The 21775-nt window shown below is 47.1% G+C and overlaps 1 protein-coding gene across 3 annotated transcripts in view; it reads left to right on the forward strand.

Moving 5' to 3' along the window:
* The window catches only part of Scnn1b (sodium channel epithelial 1 subunit beta), a 61801-nt gene that overhangs the window by 16061 nt on the left and 23965 nt on the right, over positions 1-21775 (forward strand). The gene's annotated exons all lie outside the window — the stretch shown is intronic.

Here is a 21775-nt window from a genome sequence, read left to right on the forward strand (position 1 = left end):
GAGCAAATGCTGGCTTTTGTAATTACTGGAGGGCAAGGAAGGCAAAAACACGCAGCAGCCACTGAGTTTACACTCTCATCTGCGAGACGGTATTAGAAAGGACAGCCGTTGGAGACGGATTCTCCAAGCTCTAGAAAAGAACAAAATCTTCCTACAGCTCCCATTGGCTGCAGAGCAAAAGCCAAACCCTCACAGACTTTCCAGCAAACACATGTCTTCTGTCCCCTTCACTCCTCTTCAGAACTCGGGTTCAAATCCCAGCTCAACACTCGCTGGTCACCACCTTGTGTCGTTTGCTTATCCTTTCTGTGCCCTGGTTTTCCCACCCACAAAATGAGGTTTAAGTAGTACCCACGCCATTGAGTTGGTAGGAAAATTAGCTCCTACATATGATGAAGTATAGCATGGTGTGTGGCGGGGAGGGAGAGAGTGAGAGAAGGGGAGAGAGAGGGGAGGAGAGAGAGGAGAGAGGGGAGAGAGAGAGTGAGAGCACATTCTAGGGAACTCTGAGCCCCTAAGCTTCTTTCCTGGACTGCCTCCCCTGATGAATTCTTGGCATCTGCCCAGATCCATCTCTCCATGCCAGCTCTTCCAGGAAGTCCCTCACAAATGACAGTCACTGTGACCTTTCTGAGGACTAGCCTCTCCTCTTGTCCCTTTATCGATCTGTCTCACAGCATGGCGTCTGGCTACATGATCTCCATCCTATTGGGAGAGAAGTGCTGGACTGTAAACAGTAGGTATCCAGTACATGCATGTGGGGTTCAGGGCTCGGGGACAGGTAAGCACACAGGTTTTGAGGACTATTTAGAGGTAGAGACGTGTGTGTGTGTGTGTGTGTGTGTGTGTGTGTGTGTGTGTACTTGTGCCTATGCCACGTGTTAAGGTCAGAGGATACCTTGTGGGAGTTGGTTCTCTCCTTGCATTATGTGAGTCTCAGAGACCATACTAGATCATCAGGCTTGGTGACACTCGCTTTTAACTGCTGAGCCACCTTGTTGCTCGCTTTTGCTCTCGATCTCCCCCATCCCTCCCCGTTCCCCATCCACATCCCCCTTCTTCTCTCCTTTTCTCCCTCCCTCCTCTCCCTCCTATGTTTTCTGGAGACAGGATCCCATGTAGCCCAGGTTAGTCTTAAACCTGTACCTGAGGATGACCTTGAACTTCGGATCTTCTCACTTCCACCTCCGGGGTGCTAGGGTCACAGGTGTGCACCACAGCTCAAAAGGTGCCTTTTCTCTGTCGAGGACGTTCTGTAAGTCCCCTGCACTATGTGTGGAGCTGGGTGTGAGGTCACAAAGGGGAGGATACGCTTACCTATCTCCCTCCAGCCACCTGCCACTTGCAACTGTGCTGTGGGGTGAATTATGTCCCTCCAAATCCCTAGATTGAACCTCTAGCCCCCAGAATGTCTGTATTTGCAATGGGGCCTTTAAAGTGGTGGTTAAGTTTTAAAAAGAAGTAGCTAGAGAGCTTACCTCTGCATGATGGTGTCGTTGTAAGAAGAGGGAGCATGGATACAGAACAGGGCCTTCCTGCACACAGGCAGATGGCAGGTTAGAAGAGCACAGCAGTCACTGTAAAGCCAACCCCACACCCGCCGACACCTCCGACACCTTGACCTTCCACTCGAAGCCTCCAGACAACGAGAAAATGCATTCTGCCATCTGAACCATGCAGTTTAATGCCTTGTTAGGGCAGTCCTGGGTGGCTGAAGGAGATGAGGGAGAGAGGACCAGTAGGCAGAAGGGTGCAAGGGAGGTGGGCAGAGAGAGAGCTGAAGAGCCCTCCTGACTCTGAATTGGGAAGAGGAGAACAGGGACTCATCCTTCATACCCAGTGGGAATGCCTTCTGCTGGGGCTGATATTTTATTCCAAACAAAGGCTTCCAGAGCTTTCTATGGATGCATCCTCATATTAAGCCACCCACTTTAGGAGTCTTGCCCCATTTCTTATTTAAAGACAAAATGAGGGTGGCCAGATGGCTAAGTGGTGCTTGCTGCCAAGACTGATGACCTGAGGTCCATCCCTGCAACCTACAAATGGAAGGAGAGAACCAGTTCCAACAAGTTGTACTCCTGTGGCATGCATGTACCACATACAGTAGTTAATTAATAAATTGTAAGAAAAAATAAAGGCAAAAATATAGCTGGAGGTGGTAGTATACACCTATGAAACAAGTCCTTGGGAGAAGGCAGAAACAGAAAATTTTCTGTTAGTTTGAAATCCAGTCTGTGCTACCTAGTGAGCCCAGGGCCAGGTAGGGCTACATAGTGAAGCCTGATCTCAAAATACCAATTGGGGCTGGTAGGATGCCTCAGAGGTTAAAGGCACTAGCTGATAAGCCCAATGACCTGAGCTCAATCCCCTGTGCCCACACAGTGGGAGGAGAGAACTAACTCCTGCAAGTTTTCCTCTGACCTCCATAAGCATGCTGTAGCACACACACACACACACACACACACACACACACACACACAGACACACACACACACACACAGACACACACACACACACACAGACACACACACAGACACACACACACACACACAGACACACATACACAGACACACACACACACACACACACACACACACACACACACACACACCTGTCTATTATAAAGACAGATGGACACAGACTCCACCTAAGAACATCTGACTCGAGATCACTTTTCACTGTTGTTTGAGATAGGGTCTCACTATGGAGACCAGGTTGGCTTTGAACTTACCACTCCCTGCCTCAGTCTCTCCAGTTCAGGATTACAAGAATGAACCTCCACTTTTAATAATAACACTATTCATGAGTGTCAATGGGGCAGAGAAAGGCTTCAGAGTTGGACCTACCCCCATGGAGCCTTGAACTATTAACAAATCATCTTGATTTTTCCAACTCTATTCCATGGATTAGCCAACCCCCTTCCTCCACTACACACACACACACACACACACACACACACACACACACACACACACACACCTTTTCCAGGCTTAGCTGATCTTATCCTCTGCAGTTGCCTCCAGCCTGGACAGGGAAAGGAAGCAGCAAGCAGATAAAAGCAGCCACATTCTTTCCTTCCAGCCTGCCAGTCAGTCAGCACGTGACACTCCACCCACCCTGGGCAGGTGGCCACTTGAATGAGTGAGGGCAGGGCCAAGGGCTTGGGTGCTTGCCATGGGTGCCCCCAAGTCATCCATCCATTGGGACCAGATGACAGGGCTCCTGGCTCTGGGCATGGTGGAGGAGGTGTTCTCCCACAGACTGGGGACTGCACAGGATAAGGTGCCGGGAGATAGGAGGAGCTAACAGCACAAAGATGGAACCTGCCACAGTCACTTCCTCTGAAACCCATCTTTGCCTCACCCAGTCTTCAAGAGGTAAGGCCAGGGTCACCTCCAGAGACTGTAGGGACAAGGCTGGAGGTCCTGGGTAGGCTCTGCCAGTTGACAGAACATCACTTCTGTTGGGTTTCTCTTTGAATTGAAAATAAATTATAAAGTAAAAATAAATTGGAGTAAACAGGGACAAATATTAGAATGTAAGTTGAAGTGTATACCCAATCTTCTGTTCTTTTGTAAACCTGTTTGGCCAAGTAATAGAAACTTGATCCCCAATGACCCAGGTGCTCACTGGACCACTCCCTGAGGCTCTCAATTCTAGGAAACCATCAAAAAAATAAGAGTTTTCTGGGCTCCGTGGCTCATTCCAGTAATTCCAGCAGCGCTCAGAAGGCAGAAGAATTACCATGAGGTTGAGGCTAGCCTGGGCTACATAGTGAGTTCCAGAACAGTCTGGACTATGTAACTAGATATTTTTTTATCTTAAAACAACAAATCCACAACAATCAAACTAGATTTCCTGCTATCCTCCCACATGTCCCCCTGACAACCATTTTTCAGACACAGTCTTCCTTTCAAATCCGTGGGGCACTCCATGCAGGCCCTAAATCCTCACCACTCAGTTCCTCATGTAAAGTGATTCAGGGTCGCTCACCATATTGTTTATGGTGTTGATGAGAACTGTTCGTGTCCAGGACAGACGCTACTCAAAAATAAATCTGATCTGAGCTTGTTTGAGTCCAGAGATGAATACAAGAAACCAATTGTATTTTTATTTATATAGGAGAGATGGGGGAAGGAGAGAGAGAGGGAGCGCAGGAGCCATACCATGCCCAATGGCGGTCAGAGGGCCGCCCCTGGGAGCCTGTTCTCTGCTTTCTCTGAGAAAGACCACTCTGGTTTCCCTGGCTGTACTGTATAGTCTAGGATAATGGCCCAAGATTCCAGGGAACTCTTTCGTCTCTGCCTTCCATCTTGCAGTGGGGGTGCTGGGATGATGGGGCACATGCCACCTATGTCTGGCTTGTTTTACATAGGTTCTGTCATCAGGTTGTGTGGCAAAAGTTTTTACTCCTGAGCCATCTTGCTGGTCCTAACTTTTATAAACCAAATTTTCCAAGTAGTAATGCTGCCTGGAGTCTTTTCCCACACTGCTACAAAACTAAGAATGTATTTGCTTATGTTTTTGTGATATAAACAACAGATGTCCATCATGCGAAAGTTGTAAAATACAGACAAACTGAAAATATTATCTTTAGTAACCCAAGCTCTTGCTTCTAAGAGGTAATCACAATAAATGCCCTGGTTAATACCATCTCAGATGATCTTTTTCCGGTGTACATAGATATATATAATCCTACAGGTTGTTTTAATCTGGGCATGGAGGGGACTGGGTCTCATCATGTAGCCCAGGCTAGCTCAGAACTCTCCATCAGACTCCTGAGAACTGCGATTAGAAGTGTATGTCACCATGGCCAACTCTATAGATGCGTGTGTGTGTGTGTGTGTGTGTGTGTGTCTTAGTATGCTTACATGTGTAGCACATACATGTAGCATGTAGTGACAAAGGACTACTTTCTTTACAACTTCCTTGGACTATCATTCCTCAGGTTCCTCTACCTTTTGGGTTGAGACAGAGTCTCTCATTTGCCTGGAACTTTGCCAAGTAGACTTGACTAGCTGGCCATAAATTTCTAGAGATCCACCTCCCATGGCAACTTCTCAACAGGGATGACAAGCATCCACCTCCACATCTGGCTTTTTATGTGAGTTTGGGGATCAAGTCTGGGTTCTCACACTTACAAGGAAAGTGTTTTTACCAAGCAAGCCGTCTTCCCCGACCCCACAGATTATTTTAAACAATAATACTTAATCACCCTCCCTAAAGACCTCCAGTGTTCCTCTGTGTGTCTGGACTGTGTGGCACGCCAGGCTCTTCCAGTCCCAGCACACACTTAGTTTCCTCTCCATGAGCATCGGCATTGTTGTAGAAAATCTCGACAGAGAGGATGGAAGTGCCATGGGTGTGGTCACCTTTCTAGACCTAGTTGTGGAACTTAATCACCAGGTGCCCAGGGAAGTGACAGGTGTTTCCTTAAAAGGCCATTCAAGGTAGGGCTGGGATGTCGCTCAGTGACAGAGTGCTTCCACAGCATGCTGAGGTCCTTGAGTCTTACTGCAGTGCCTCCAGAAAACTAAACGTTCTCTGAGCTTGATATGAGGACATATGACCATAACCCAGCCACTTCAGAGTGCAAGGCACAGGAAGATGGCATATGCTAGGCCAGTGTGGGGACAGGAGGACAATGGGAATTCGAGGGCTAGGGATACAGCTCAGTGGTAAAACACTTGTCATGACACAAGACTCTGGGTTCAAGCTCCAGCCCTGGTGGGGGCAGGGCAACCAGTTAAGTCTTTCTGACAGCTGTGGCCATATGAGGTCTTAGAGATTGGGAACCTCTGTCTGGCTTGACTGGGCACATAGCAAGCTGTTCCAGGAATTGAAGCCTATGTAATATAGACTTTGGCTAGGTGGTAGAAAAACCTACAAAACAGGTCAGGCTAAGATCCACCGGGCATGGCCACTCAGGGGGCGGGGTCAGCATGTCAGGCAGCAAGGCATCTTATCTAATCTAGTGAGAGAAGACAAGGCTCGCTGCTGAATGTGTCTGCCTGAGAGAGGGTACTGGTGGCTTTCAGACGGCACACATGGCACTGTTTCTCATCCCGTTCATAATTATTTATGTTGAGGTGGACTAGAACACATATATAATTAGTGACATCCAACCTGTGATTTAGTGGATATTGTTGCTTAGAACAAAGCTGAAGTGGGTATTTAAGCAAAACCAGGAGTGAGTCAACTGAAAGAAAGATATTAAGTAAGTGACAGCATAATTGGTTCCCAAAGGCAGCCCATATCATATCATGATGACTGGGCTCAAAGGCATCCTTGTACACGAAGCAGCCAGTCTCCGGGAACCGGAAGACAGGAAGCTGTCATTGTTAATGGCACTCTGACCACCTCTGTCTACAGAGATAACCTTCTGAAATTCTTTCAACCGTTCTATGGGCTAAACTACAGAAGCCAGAAGATTCTAGAAATGAGCAGGCAGCACAGATGTGCTGCCAAGCTGGTCTAGCTTTGTGAATGCAGAACTCCTGCCTCACAACTTGGGGCAAACGCCTCTGAGCTGTGAGCTGAGCTTTTCCCTTCCCACACTCTGGCTCCTGTGGGTTTCTGTTTGGTTGGGTTGGAGGGTTTTGTTTTGTTTTTCAGACAAGGTCTTGCTATGCAGCCCAGGCTGGCTTCAGATTCAGTTCTTCTGCCTCAGCTTCCTGAGTGCTAGAATTGGAGGCATCTGCTGCCACCACATCCATGTTTGAAGTTAGGATTTTTGTTTGGTTTGTTTGAACTCACAACATAGCCAAGGCTGGTCCTCCTATCTCCATCTCCCCAGTGCTGGGATCACAATTCTTCACCTCCATGTCTGTCCTTGAGGTGAGATCTTCAAGTGGATCTACATATTTAAGATTTTTCTTTAGAGCTGGACTGTCACAGTGGTCTGTGAGGGGTTCCAGACACTCCCAACTATTGCTGGTGACATTGTTCTCATACTGTTCTAATGCTCCTGGCCCTTTTGCTTGAAGCCTTTGGCTAGAGCTGGTAAAATTGACTCTGAAAAGAGATGGTACAGGGTCACCAGAAAGGAGGGTCACTGGATCTGGGCCCCCGGGATGTCCTTACATCTGCAGAAAGTGCAGCTTGTCACTCCTGATCACTTCTTTTGTCATAACTTTCACTGGTAAGCAAGTGAGCTCCCATTATAATTAATGCTGCTCTCTAATAACACTGCAATTAGGAAGGCAGCTGTCTGGCACTTTTAGCGATAACTAGGAAAGGACACAGTGAAATAACATGATGGGAGGAAGTTGCTTTAAAGGATCGGGGAGGGAGAGGGAAGAGAAAGAGGAAAAAGGAAAACCAGGAAGGTGGAGAGCGAAAGAGGGAGAAAAGAGGTGGATTTGATGACGGGACATAGGTGTGGTGTGGTGTATGGCTTGGGAACACTTTCCTAAGAAAAGCTGAAGAGATTTTAAATTATCAGAGTCAAAAATTTAGTTTCAATCTGTTCCCTGGGTGAAAAATATTTATTAGAGACTGTATCAAACTTTGAAATCAGGAAAAGGACATGACTGCACTGCAGTGACCAGACCTTGGCACAGAAGGCCACTCCAGGCCACACTTAGACCTGGGCTGTGGCTTGCACCTGCAGGCCATGCCCCCACAGCCTGTCAGACATTGAAACTCCCTCTTGCCCTTCATTTGACATCGTTTACCTATCACCACGACAGAGTTACATTCTATTTGTCTCGTTGGCATGATGCCAGACATCCCCTTAACCATTGCCCATTTCTTAAATTTATCTGTTTAGTTTGGATTTTTTTTTTTAAGACAAAAATCTAAGTAGCTCAGGCTGGTCTTTAAATTGTCACATAGACGAGGATGATCTTGAACTCCTGATCCTCCAGCCTCCACCTGAGTGGTGGGATTACAGGCACATGGCATCACACCTGGCTCCTGTGTCCACTTGAAACACCACCCTTTTCTTTTTGTGTTTGGAAGGGCAGTGTGGCCTTTCACTTGCCTGGGGCCTTGAGAGGATAAAAGCCAGTGGGAAGAGGTGTGCATGGGGTGCTGTGAGCCACATACCATTCTAAACACCCTTGGGTGAAGGGTGTTTATTGTCTCCACACCTCAGATAAGGGAATGGAGGCACAGAGACACCGTGTAGCTTCCCAGGGTTGCACAGGTTCCCTGGATTCACACCCAAAGCTTGACAGGACTCCAGATAAGCTTTTCCTGCAAGTTCTGTCTCTGTTATATTTTTCTTCCTCTTGAAAGTATGGCCCCGCTCATCCAAGAAGGGCTGACTGTGGTTCTTGGCAGAGGCCAGCATTTGGCAGCAGCATGCCAGTCCTGCACGGTACCTTAGAGCAGCCAGGAGAAAGTCCCCCTTTTGGTGGGTGCCAGAGCTGAAGACTCACAACTGGGCCGGTGGGCCTTGGGCTACACTTGAGCTAACCATCTCCTCTCTCCCATCTTGCAGCTCAGCACACACCCTGTGTGGGACGGTTAGGGAGGAAAGCAGGTGTAAGCATCCATCTTTGAGGGTTTAGAGATCGTGTTCTCCTCATTCCCAGGAACATCTGTATGTATAGTGTTGAACAAATCTTGCATAGAGAGGTGCAGGCCTTCATAGGAGCTGGAAGGAGGCCAGAGGGGGTGTGAAACAATTAGATCCTGTGGCTTCTGCTTTCTGTGTGGGACCTGAGTATGTGCATGTATGTGGAAACCAGAGGTTGATGTCAGGAATCATCTTCAATCACTCACCTTATTCAATGAGGCAGAGTCTCTCAGTCAAGCCCAGAGCTCACTGATATGGCTACGCCCCATAGACAGCTTGTTCTAGGAATCTCTTGTTTCTGCCTTCTGAGGCTAGAATTACAGGTGGACTGCCACGCCCACTTGGCATTTCTGTAGGTTCTGGAAATCCGAACCCCAACCCTCAAGTTTACACAGCTATCACTTAAACACCAAGCTATCTCCCCAGCCCAAGGAAGACAGTTTTGATTTGACAGGGAGAAAGAGAAAGTGCTAGGCCCTGAGTCATGTGCAGGAGGTTCCAGGCTTTTGAAAGGGTGCAGAGAGGAGAGTGCTCAGGGTGCGGTTCTCTGACCCTTAACATATCGCAACCAGCCTATTACAGGAAACGCGTAGCACTGCCCTACCAGCCGCCCTGCTCTGCTCAGGCTGCTGAAATAAATGCCAGCATCTTGGTGGCATATAAACAGCAGAAGTTTATTACAGTTCTGGAGTTTGGAAGTCTAAGATCAATGTGTTATCTGGGTCTACTCTGTGGTTCACGGGAGCCTTCTTTTCCACATGCCATCCTCCCATGAATGCCTCCCTCAGCACCCCAGAGTGAACAGCAACCATCATTCTGAATAACTCTGTTCCCAGTGTGAAATGATGATAAGGACAATATCAGTTACCACCCCTGACATCTACCTGTCAAGGACACAGTGTGCACGAGTTCTCGTGTAGTAGTAGCTCGTTGAATCCTAACAACCCAGAAGGCAGAGAGACCATCATGCCCACTTGCAAAGAAAATTAAGACCAAAAGAGTCTGTGTTAGCTCTCAGCTCCTGATAAAGTCCCTGAGACAATTAAGTTAGCAAAGGAAGAGTTTCGCTGGGCTCACTGATTCAGAGATTCAGTCACAGTTGCCTGGTCTTGCTGCTTTCTGCCTGGTATAGTTGGTATGACAGTAAGGTATGACAGAGGAGGCCTGTCCATTGGCAAGGAACAAAGAGAGGGAAGAGAGGGACTGGAGTCCTGGTGTCTCTTTAATGTGACCCCAATGGCCTAACTCCCTACGCTGAGCCCCACCCCTCAAGGTGCTGCCATTTCTCAATAACACCACAGGCTGGAGACCAAACCTTCACTATGTGGCTCTCCAGGGGCCATTCACTATCTAAACCCATTTTTATCATGGACTGGGCCCTTCTCTAAGGATACAGCAGAATCGCCCATAAATGTACCACCTGCCTCTGGATAGGAACAGAGACACACCTCTGAAGGTGCCTGCCCCCTGTCATGATAAATGAGGGGGTGACTCCATCATCACCCCATTGCTGGATGAGACCATAGAGAACCAATGACATGCCTCTCAAGTGCAATGCTACCCAGAGGCTATCCCAAAATGTCAGCTGGAAGCCCAAAGGACATTCCCATGCTGTTCATGAGTATGGCCATTGCTTCAGTACTTCCAGAAAGGAGAGTGACCTGCCACAGAGGACAGAGAAATGACATGAGTGTGACATGGCCACACATTAGCATTCCAGAGCTGGGGTAAATCTCAGTTGAAGTGTTTCTGGGCCAAGACTTGCTGGACTTCTCCTCCATCACAGTACACAGAAAATGGGGTAGCAGCATCATGAGCCACAGTAACTACAAAGGGCAGGCTGGGAGCAGGGCTCAGAGCTGCATAGCTTGCCTAGCATGCCCGAGGTGCAGGGTTCCATGCCCTGCCCCACAGAGAGATAGTGAGAGAGGGAACCAAAAGAGGCGATGTAGGTTGTTGGATTGAACCCTGGGCAAAAAATAAATAAGGATAGACATCAAACAAAAATAGATAGATGACAGATAGACAGACAGACAGACAGACAGACAGACAGACAGACAGACAGATAGATAGATAGATAGATAGATAGATAGATAGATAGATTAGCACAAGCCACTAGATGCCAGTAGAGGAAGGGGGTCAGCCCCCAAAGCATCAACATGTCCTTGACTTACCTGAAGCCCAGAAGCACACTCAAAGCATAGACGGTGACTCCTTTTTCTTGTTTTGCTTCAAAGCCCCCCTTCCTCTCCCCTCCACCCCTTCAGGAGCCATCTTGAGTGGCATGATGGTTAGTTTTAACTGTCACTAGAATCACCAGAGAAGAGAATCTTAATGAGGAATTATCTGGGTCAGGTTGGCCTGTGGGCATGTCTTTGGGGACTGTCTTGATTGTTAATGTAAGAAGACCTAGTCTGTTGTGGGCAGCACCATCCCCTAGGCAAGGTGTCCTGAGAAGTATAAGAGAGGAGAAAGCTAGCTGAGAGCAATCAAGCAAGTATCCACATTATCCTCTCTCTGCTTTTGACTGGGGATGTCCAAACCTTGACTTCCCTGAAGTAATGGACTGTAACTTAGAAATGTGAACCAAATAAACCCTTTCTCCCCTAAGCTGCTTTTCATCAGGGTATTTTACCACAGCAACAGAAACTAAAGTAGAACAGGTGGTTCCAGTCAGAGGGCATCCATGTCACACACTGTGAGTGCACACACACTTGTGCACAGATCCACTTGCGCACACAAGAAGTGCAATACCTGGGTATGTATCACCTGAAGTGTAATGAGACTCTAGGTTGTGTCAGTGTGAACCCCACTGGTGTGTAAAAAGGAGTTCTTTCCCCTGGAGCTCAGCCACTAGTTGGTGTTATGAAACATTTTCATGACTGATGTATGGATTCTCTGACCTAACTCTGACGAGCGTAAGTTTTAAACTTTAATTACTCTTTGTCATACTTTTTGTCTCCTGTGGGCATGCACATGACACAAAGACAGAGATCTTGGTTTGAGCCCTAAGGCATGCGCAGGGCCTAGAACAGAGGTTAAGACACAGTACAAGGATTGATGCTGATGTGCCCAAACTTCAAGAAAGGCAAAAGGAATGACTTACTTCCTTAGTCTTTTTTCCAGGCAGTTCCCTCTCTTGAAGGCAAGTCATATTACCACTCTTAAGTAACCCCTTAGAGGTAGACCACACACACTTATATATGCCCTGCCTCTTCTCCCTCCTAAATGTTGCTCTGTGTCTCTGTCCATCTGTCTGTCTGTCGTCTTCCTGTTTCTGTCTCTCTGTGCTAGGCTAGTACTCTGCAACTGACCTCAGACTGGTAATCCTCCTGCCTCTGCTTCTGGAATACTGGGATTACAGGTGTTCCACTGCAAGCTCTCTGTATCGTCCCGTCCTTTCTCCCTCACACTTAACTGTACACTACACATCAGCTCAACTGTGGCCAGTGAGTCTCCCCTTCCGGACGGCAGTGCAGGAAGCCGCCTTTGCTACCATTCCCATCTCCCAGCCTGGCACTCTGGGAGGACACGTAGACATTGGCACACCACAGCCTTGGTTGAAGGAGGCACATGTGTGCACACGGAGGCAGCCACCCCATTGCTACATTTGTTACTTCCCCGACACCCACGGAAACAGGTGCAGGAGGTGGGGTGTCCTTTGAGCATGTCGGTGAGTGATGGCTAGTTTCTATTTCCAGATCTGCTCTGACTCACTGTGACTATGCACACACCCCTCTGCCTCCTCATTCCCTTCTCTGAGAAATGGGCATGATTATGCCTGTGCCAGCATTCTTAAAAGGATGGCATGCAAACACATGTACACACACACACACACACACACACACAGGAGAAAAATTCCTTGGACTAGCAGGTGCTTCAACCAATGGAAAACAATTAATCGAGGGCTGCTGGGAAGATGAGCTTCTCGTAGGGTCCTGGGAATTAAACCCAGTGCCTCACACATACTAGGCAGGTATTCCACCACTGACCCACATGCCTGGCTCCTGTTTTTTAGTTTTTTATTTTGAGACATGTTCTCACTAAGGTGGCCAGCCTGCCCTGAACATTGCTATGTAGACCTGGGACTCACAGAGACCAGCCTGCCTCCCAGGTGCAGAGGCTGAAAGTGTACACAACCATGCCTAGCCAAAAGGATTTGGAGGGGCCCACAGAATAAGCTATTTTTGAGTGGTTTAAAAAGGTACTTTTGAGAGGTCTTGGGGCTTCAAGCTTGTTATTTCACACATACATGACCCACTTAGTGTTCACAGTGCCTCTCAAGCTGAGGCTACATCTACCTCAGGGACAGTTGACACACTGTTACCTTTTCTGCAAATAATGTCACAAATGCTTCAGGGATTCAGCAGACATCATGGTGACCTATAGATGACAATCATCTCAGAAACCATTGAACTGTTTAGGGGAATAAAATCAAATTTAAAACACAGGAAACCCTCCTTTTTATCTGCTGCAAGCACGTACATGTGGCACAGCGTTGTGGTGCAACTCTGAAATGTCCCACAGGCTCATGCTCTGAACACTTGCTTGTGACACTATCTAGAGGGCGTGGAACCTTGATGAGGTGGCACCTAGGAGCACAAGCAGCTCTCTAGGATGGGTTCCAGCCTCTCTCTCTGCCTCTTGGTCCATCATGATGTGAGGAGCCTGAGCTACACTCCAGCTGCCCTGTCTTCACCACCATGTTGGACTGGAGCCCTCTGAAACTGTGAGGTCAAATAAACCTTGCCTCCCCAAAGGTGTATCTGTTGAGTAATTAAAACACAGAGTAAGGTGAAGGCAAAATTTTTTAGATAAAGTGTCAAATAGTTAAAATTTGAGCTTTCTGAACTATATACATCTCTATCACATATTCTTTTCCTTGTAAGACTGTAAAATTAGGATCATGCTGGGCATTGTGGTACATGCCTTTTAAATTCAGGCATAGGGGTAGGGAAGGTGGGAAGGGAGCAGAGGCAGGTGGATCTGTGTGTTCCAGGCCAGCCAGGGCTACACAGTGAGGTCTTGCCTCAAAACAAACAAACAAACAAATAAGCAAATAAATAAATAAATAAGTAAATAAATAATAAAGTTCAGTGAGTAAAGTCCTGACCAAGAAAGCATGAGAACCTGAGTTTGGATTCCCAAGCAGCCATGGAAAAGCTGACCAGGGTGGTGCATAGCTATAAAACCCCAGCTCTTAGGGGTGAAGAGACATGTCTGGAGCCCTGTTGGCCAGTCAGTCTGTCCCCAAACAGCAAGCTTTGGGTTCAGTGAAAGACCCTGTCTCCAAAAGTATGGTGGAGAACAATAGGAGAAGATATGGATGTCAACTTCTGGTCTCCACAGGCACACATGTGGGTGCTTACACACACACCCACACACACACACCATACACAGGATTCATGCAGAATTCACTCTTAGCCTAAGGACATCACAGACATAGGCCACAAAAGTAGGTTTTAAGCTGTAATTTACAGATTCTTGCTATATGTGGGGAGTTCACGCAGTGCACTAGTTTCCTGGGGTCCATTTCCGATGGCATTTATTCTCTAGTGGCTACTGTTTTACTCACATCTCCCATTTTTCATGTCCCCTTGAATCCATGGGATTTTAATACACAGTGTGTCCTGATCCAGTTCCAATCTTTTGTTTTACATTGTGAAGGTGCCTACAGCGCCCCACCATTGCCCATGAGAACCTTTCCCAGTCACCTTTCTGACAGACTCCAACAGACTTTGGTATTTGCCTTTCTCTCTAGTGTGATGGCAGCTCAAAAGCACTTTGTATTTCCTATAACAAAACCAGTATCAGTCGTTTGTCTAGGATGCCCTGGTTGCTTCAGTCTGCTGAAGAGTGGTACTGAGAGAGACATTGAAGACAGGTGCAGGTGCCCCCGGGTGTACACAATACTTGGACTGAAAAATCAAAGTGATGTGCCCAAAGAGCCTGAGCCCTCCCTTTCAACTCTCCCTTAAGCCAAGTGTGGTGGTGCACACCTATAATCACAGCACTCACATGACTGAGGTGGACAGATCCCTTGAGCCCAGGAGTTCCAAACCCACCTGGGGAGCATAGTGAGACTTCACCTCTTCAAAACAAAGGCTCGCCTTCAGCTTCTCTTGCCTAGCATAGTCAGCTCCACCCCTCGCCCTGACACTGGCTGGTTCTTGAGAACAAAGCTTCAGTCATGTTCTGTGGCTCCCCAGCACAGACATGACCATGGGAACTTTCCCAATGACCAGTCGAGTCTGTGCTCAGGTTAACCTTCAATTAAATATCAAACTCAGGCTGCACATACTTAGTTCCTCAGATCAGCTGAGGTTTTGCTACAAAAAATAAATACAGGGGATTTCAATGAAAGAATTTCTGCAATTTACAGTGATCAGAAAGTCAGATGTCAACGTAAGCATAGCATCTAGTAAGGAAGATGGAACAGAGGGCTGGGTATAAAACATCCACAAATGGGGTGAGCTAAGGAGGGTGGCAGACATGTCCAGCAACTATTGCCATGCTGGGACAATTGCTGATGTTTTTTCAAAGTTAAAAATAATCTAGATTTTTAATTAATGCAGAATCTCATACATGTGGAATGACAATGGATACATTTTATCCAAAGTTTACTGTACTATAGTTTACATAAAAACAGTCTTTAGGAGCTGGAGAAATGGCTCAGGGATTAAGAGGACCTGGGTCAATTCCCAGTACTCACATGGTGGCTCATAACTGTCAGTAATTCCAGTTCCAGGGGATCCAATACCTACACTCACAGAGACATTCACTCATACATGTAAATAAAATATTTTAAAATAAAAAAAATCTTTATAAATATGTAGATTAATGCATCCAAATTACTCACCATCCCAGGACCAATCTAGAACAAGTCCACCATAATGTTCTTTTGTGAAACTTTCTAGCCAGCCTTTTCATTGAGACACATAGTCTCTAATCCACTTTCTGTCTCAATAAACTGGTTCAGCTTGGCTGGAGTTTTCTAAGAGGGAATCTTACAGGGTGTTCTCTTTTGTGTCTGGCTCATTGTCCTCAGCACAATGGTTGTGCATAGCCATCCATGTTCTGTGTATTGATCATTGATTCCTGTTTGTGGCTGAGTAGTATTCCACTGCAGATGTGAATGGATGGAAATCTGAACAGTCTCCTTTTAGAGACTATCACAAATAAACGCTGCTATGAAGAGGCATGGACACCTTTGTGCATGCACACACTTTCAGTTCTCTCAGATAAATAAACTTGGAATTACTGAATCATGTGAGATGTCATTCAGCTTAATTTTTTTAAAGGGAATTATTTATCTTAATTTGTACTGCATTTTTTATTTTTGTTTTAGGGGCACCATGATGAGTATGTGGGGGTCACAGGACAATTTGAAAGAGTCAGCTCTCTTTTTCCACCATGTGGGTTCTGGGGAGCAAACTCAGGTTTTGGAGTTTCAAACGGGCACCTTTACCTGCTGAACCATCTTTCCAGTCCATTCAAATGTATAAGTCTTTGTGCTGGCTAGTTTTATGTCAACTTGACACAAGCTAGAGTCCTCTGAGATGAAGGAGCCTCAAATAAGGGAATGCCTCGTAAGATCTGGCCACAGGCAAGCCTATAGGGCATTTTCTTAGTTAGTGACTGACGTGGGAAGACCCAGCCCATTGTGGATGTAGCCATCCTTGGGCTGGTGGTCATGAGTTCTATAAGAAAACAGGCTGAGCAAGCCATAAGAGTAAGCCAGTAAGCAGCTCCCCTCCATGGCCTCTGCATCAGCTCCTGCCTCCAGGTTGCTGCCCTGCTTGAGTTCCTATCCTGACTTCCTTTGATGATGAACAGTGATGTGGAAGCATAAACCGAATAAACCCTTTCCTCCCCAAGTTGCTTTGGTCATGGTGTTTCATCACAGCAATAGAAACCCTGACTAAGACAGTCTCCAACTGTTTTCCAAAGTGATTCCACCTCAGCTCCCACCCTACATGTTGCTTCACATCCTTACCAGCTCAGAGCATCGGCCCTCTCGTGGGAAGTGGAATCCTGCTACGGTTTGATTTGGCTTTCCCAGTGAGTAAAGACACGGAGACATCTTTCTTATGTTCATAATCTTCTTTTATGATTTTTTTCAAATCTTTTGACATTTTTGCTAGTGTGTGTGTGTGTGTGTGTGTGTGTGTGTGTGTGTGTGTGTGTGTTTCTAGTGTACATATGTCCTTTTGTGGTCACCATAAGGAGACCAGAGAAGGATGTCAGATGTCCCCCTCTGCCAACCCTTACTTTATTCTCCTGAGACAGAGTCTCTCACTGACCCTGGAGCTAAGACTGGGAACCAGCAAGTGCCATTGAACCTCCAGTCTCTACCTGTCACTGCGCTGGGGTTACAGGCACAAGTGTGGTCACTTCCAGCTTTTTACTTGTGTACAGAAGGTCCTCAAGGGCAGCATGTGCTCTTAACACATTGAAAAGTCTCCTTTTCCCATTTTAAAGAGGAACTTTTATGCGTGAAGCCACAGGTTCAATCCCCAGGATCACCAGGCAAAGAGGTTGTCTCTGAGGATGGTTTTTATTCTGTTCAAATCATAAAGTGAAGCGGACAGTGTTAGCTGTGGTAAATTAGTGGGCCCATCCTCATACTGGTGAATTTGGTATTTTGGTATTTTCAGATGTTAGCAGGTACAGTCACAGGCATTTTGTCAGTGAGTGTATGAGATTTCCATTCATGAACACAATAGGCAATGGTCAGAACAGGACAACTGATGCATCTGTCACCTCAAACATTTATCATTTCTTTCTGCTATAACAGTCATCCTCTCTACACCTGTTCTGAATATCTGATTAGTTGTTATCAACCAGTTAGCCACTGTACTGTAGAAAGTGAAAGTTATTCCTCCTGGTCCCTGCTAGCAAGACTTCATCCTCACCCTCTCCATCACTGCCCTTCCCAGACACTGGCTATGTATGTGTATGGGTGCTTTGTCTGTGGGAACATCTGTGTGCCATGTGCATGCAGTGCCCATGGAGGCCAGAAGAGGGCACCAAATCCCTTGGAACTGGAGTTACTGGTGCTTGTGAGTCACCATGTGGGTGCTGGGAACCAAACCCAGGTCCCTGCAAAGCAGCAAGCCCTCTTAACCTGTGAGCAAACTCTCCAGCCCAGTTTACATTCTTTTTAATAGATGAATAATGTTCCATTGCTTTTTATTTTTCTTTTTTGGTTGGAGTTTCGTTTACTAGTTTATATTTTTGTTTGGTCTTGTTTTGAGGTACACTCTTACTGTGTTAGCCTCGAATTTGCAATCCTTCTGCCTTGGCCTCTCAAGTCCAAGGACTACATGTGTTCACCACCCTGGCCGGCTACCACATCTTTATCCATTCACTTGTGCTTGGTTATCTGAGCTGACTCCGTGTCCTTGCTTACCTTCTGATTTGTGTGAGTATCTATAGGTCTGGCATTCAAGTTCTTTGTCAAACTTGTATGTCACAAGTGTCTTCTCCACTTGTTTGTTCCTTTTTCTTAAAGGTGCCATTTTGCAAGGGAGGGGCTGTAGTGCTGAGATCAGCAAGTCCTAGACAAGCAATGTAGAATTAAGCCACATCTTCAAACATTGGTTGGTTGGTTGGTTGATTGACGGAGATTCAGGTCTTACTACATTTCCCAGGCTATCCTTGAGCTAGCTATGTAGCCAAGGCTGGCCTCAAGCTTGAGAGCCTCCTTCAGCCTCCAGAGCAGCTGAGATTACAGATGTGAGCCAGCACACCTGCCTCAGCAATGTCTTTTGAAAAGCAAAGACCTGAAAGGATGATTGCTCGGTTGGTAAAGTGCTTGCTGCACAAGGACCAGAGTTCAGTCCCAAGGACCCACATGAAAAACCAGGTGTGGTGGAGGCAAACACTGCCAATGCTTGGAGCCAGAGAGGCCAGCCAGCTTAGCCTGTTCAGAGAGCTCTAGGTCAGGGGGAGCACCTGTCTCAGAAAAACAGGGTGGACAGTGCCAGAGGAACAATACCCAAGGTTTTCATCAGACCTACACACACACACACACACACACACACACACAAATAATTAAATATATAAATGTGATTTAAAAACCAAAAACAAATCCAGTGAGGAGTGTGTTGTCTACATGCCTGTCAATAGTGAATAACAACAACAATAATAATGAGATGAGGATGCAACTCAATGACAAAACACTTGCCTTGCACGCCCTGGGTTTGATCCCCAGCTCCATATATATATATATAAAATTAAACACAAATTACAAGACAGGTATGATGGCATACACCTGGAATCCCAGCACTACTGGAGGTTGAAGCAGAGGGATCAGGAGTTCAAGGCCATCCTCTGGTAACTAGGGAGCACGAGGCCAGCATGAACTACAAGGTTTTATCAAAACATAAACAAACCAGCTCAGTGAAAACACAAATGTTTCGTATTTTAACCAGATGCTGTATCTAACTATAATCTGAGCCAGAGGCCCCACTGTTGAGCTAGGAGATTATCGAGGATCAGAGGCCTGTACAGAGCTTCGACTTTCTCCTTGACTGAACCAGAAGGATTAAATAATAATGGAAAAGATTAGGACCCAAGAGAAGGCCTTTGTCTCTTTCTGCCAACGACATTGTTGGAAACTAACACCCTGGTTTCTGTGAGTGAGGCCTTGCGGTGCTGGAGCGCTCCAGGCAGACCAGCCTAATTCTCTTTGCATTTACCAGTCATAAGAATAATGGATTAGAGGAAAGCGACATCTAAAGCAGCTGGAACAGTGTGCTGACACTCTTGCAGCCTCTGCTGTACATGTTAGGAGAGCAGAGGACAGGCCCGCTGAGGGAGGCTAGAGCTGGAGAAGTCTGTGAATGCTCACCTTACAGCCACAACGGCTTGGGAGGCCATGGGATTTGATTCCCACAGGGAATAAAGACCATAGAGATGGCAAGGTCCCTGGTGCTCTGGTCCCTTCCTGTTACAGGAGGAAAGACGAGGGTGCCACTGTGTCCAGACTGGTTGTGGACACACTTGGACGGGGCAGAAAGGGATATCTGACATGCTGTATTTGGCTGTTCAGTGGAGAGCTGGGTGTGATGCTGGGGGAAAGCTGCTGCCTTTACCCCTGCCCCAGGGAGCTTGAGAGCTTAAGGAAGAAGCCATCCAAGTGAGTAACTGTAGCACAGGGTAAAGAGAGATGAACTCCTTCTCTTAACCTACTAATAGTTGCAAATGACAGGCCCAATTTGGATCAGCATGAGTAAGAAAAACCATCTTGGGTCCCGCAGCCCTCGACCAGATGGCTTGAGGCATGGCTAGATCCGGCTGACATCTTACTGGCTTGAGACTCTGCTCTCCTCAGATTGATTTTGTTCTGTTGTGTGCTGACAGAAACTACCATGTCAGAAGTCTTAGCTAAAGCAGAGGTCTCTTCCTCTGTCGCTCCAGCCTAAAGTGGCAGGATTGAGTTTCTGTGGTGTTCATGACAATGGCTAGGGAAGACACACATTCCCTAAGGTTAAGGGTAGGGGTCAGCCTGGCCACCAATGTCCAATAAGTGACATGGGAGAGGGTAGGGTTCCCCTGAACTGTTGGGGAAGGCTGAGGGGATATGGATGGGATCAGCAGGTACCAAATGTCCCACCACAGTGTCCCCAGCAGTGGCTCTCACAGGAAAGTGTCATGCCAGCTCAGAGTCAGGTATCTCTGAGGAGGAATAGTCTCTGCTGCTGACCTTGGAGGCGGACTTGGCTGGACAGATGGAACCCGTGGCTAGGGTGACTGTTGGAGGCAGGGGGATTCCCTGAAGCTCACTCATACCAGGCGTGGTGGCAATTATTAGTAATCTCTGCATGAGTCCTGCTTCCCGTGTCCCTGGGAGACAGATCTAGAAAGGTCTAAGAGGCTTCCCTGGCCCACAGCTACCACCCAGTGCTCTAAGACCACCCACTCCATTCCAACCTGACCTGCAGAGCTGCTGGAGTGTTCTTTTCCAAATCTAAGACTCAATGTCTCCCCCCATGCAGCCAGGTATTAAGCTTGTCCCTCTGGACTCAGTGATTATCAAAATGAACCTTCTTTCTTGCTCCCCTGGGAGTCCCCAACTTATGAGCAAGTTATATACCTATAAAAATGGGGATGGCGACCAAATCTCACTTTTTTGTGTTTTGAGACAGGGTTCCATATAGTCAAGCTGGCTTTGAACTCACTATGTAGCTGAGGATGACTTTGATCCTCTGCTGGGGTTGTAGATGTGCATCACACACCCAGATGGTGTGGTGCTGGATCTCAAACCCAGGGCTTTGTGCATGCTAGGCAAGCACTCTGCCAACTGAGCTACATTTTCTTTTTTTATTTTCATGTTTTGTAGTATTGGGGATAGGACCTCAAGATCTCATATTCATATTCCCTCTCCCTCCCTCCCTCCTCATCCCTTCCTTTCTCCCTGTTTCCCTCCCTCCTTCCCTCCTTCCCTTCCTTCCTTCCTCACCCTCCTTCTTCTCTCCCTCTTTCTGGAGTACAAAGCCTCCCACAGGCCAGTGCTTCACCACTGCACTAGACCCCAAGCCCTCGTTTTCTATGAAGCAGGGTCTCATTCTGTAGCCCAAGCTGGCCTGGGACTCATGGCAATCCTCCTGCCTCAGCTTCCCAAATGATGAGATTACAAGATGGCACCCCCATGCCTACTCAGAGACCTCCTTTTTAACCATCACCCTCTCACACCTCTAGGAGCTCAGAGTGCAGAGCCTCGGTCTTTGTGCTGGTCCCAGTTGGAAGCTCAGCATTTCTGCTGGCTTATTTTATCAGCACCAGCCCCACCCGACTGACACCTCATTTAGCATGGTCGAGCTCTGGGCTTTGCACGTTTTTCACCTTTGCAGCAATTCCATAAGTTAGCTGTGACAGGGCTTGGGGTGGAGGTCAGAGACAGAGCACTTGCCTAGTATGCATAGGGCTCCAAACTCAGCTCCTCTGGGGAGAGAGAGAGAGAGAGAGAGAGCGAGCACAGAGGGGCAAGTGCTACTGAACTTGATGGCCTGACTTCAGTCTCCAGGACTCACATGATAGAAGGGGAAAACGGACTCCGGAAGGTTGTTCACCAGCATGCACTGGCAAACTCGAACACACAATAAATAAAATAAAATTTTTAAGAGATGATTTTTTAATGAAATGAAAGAATTAGATATGTCACCATGTTATGCATGGGAAACCTGAGCTGAGAAATTTAGCAACTGGTCTACTATGCTGGGCATTCCCTGGGCGGGGGAGGGGGTT

Source organism: Onychomys torridus, chromosome 1 (assembly GCF_903995425.1).
Source record: "Onychomys torridus chromosome 1, mOncTor1.1, whole genome shotgun sequence".
NCBI lineage: Eukaryota > Metazoa > Chordata > Mammalia > Rodentia > Cricetidae > Onychomys > Onychomys torridus.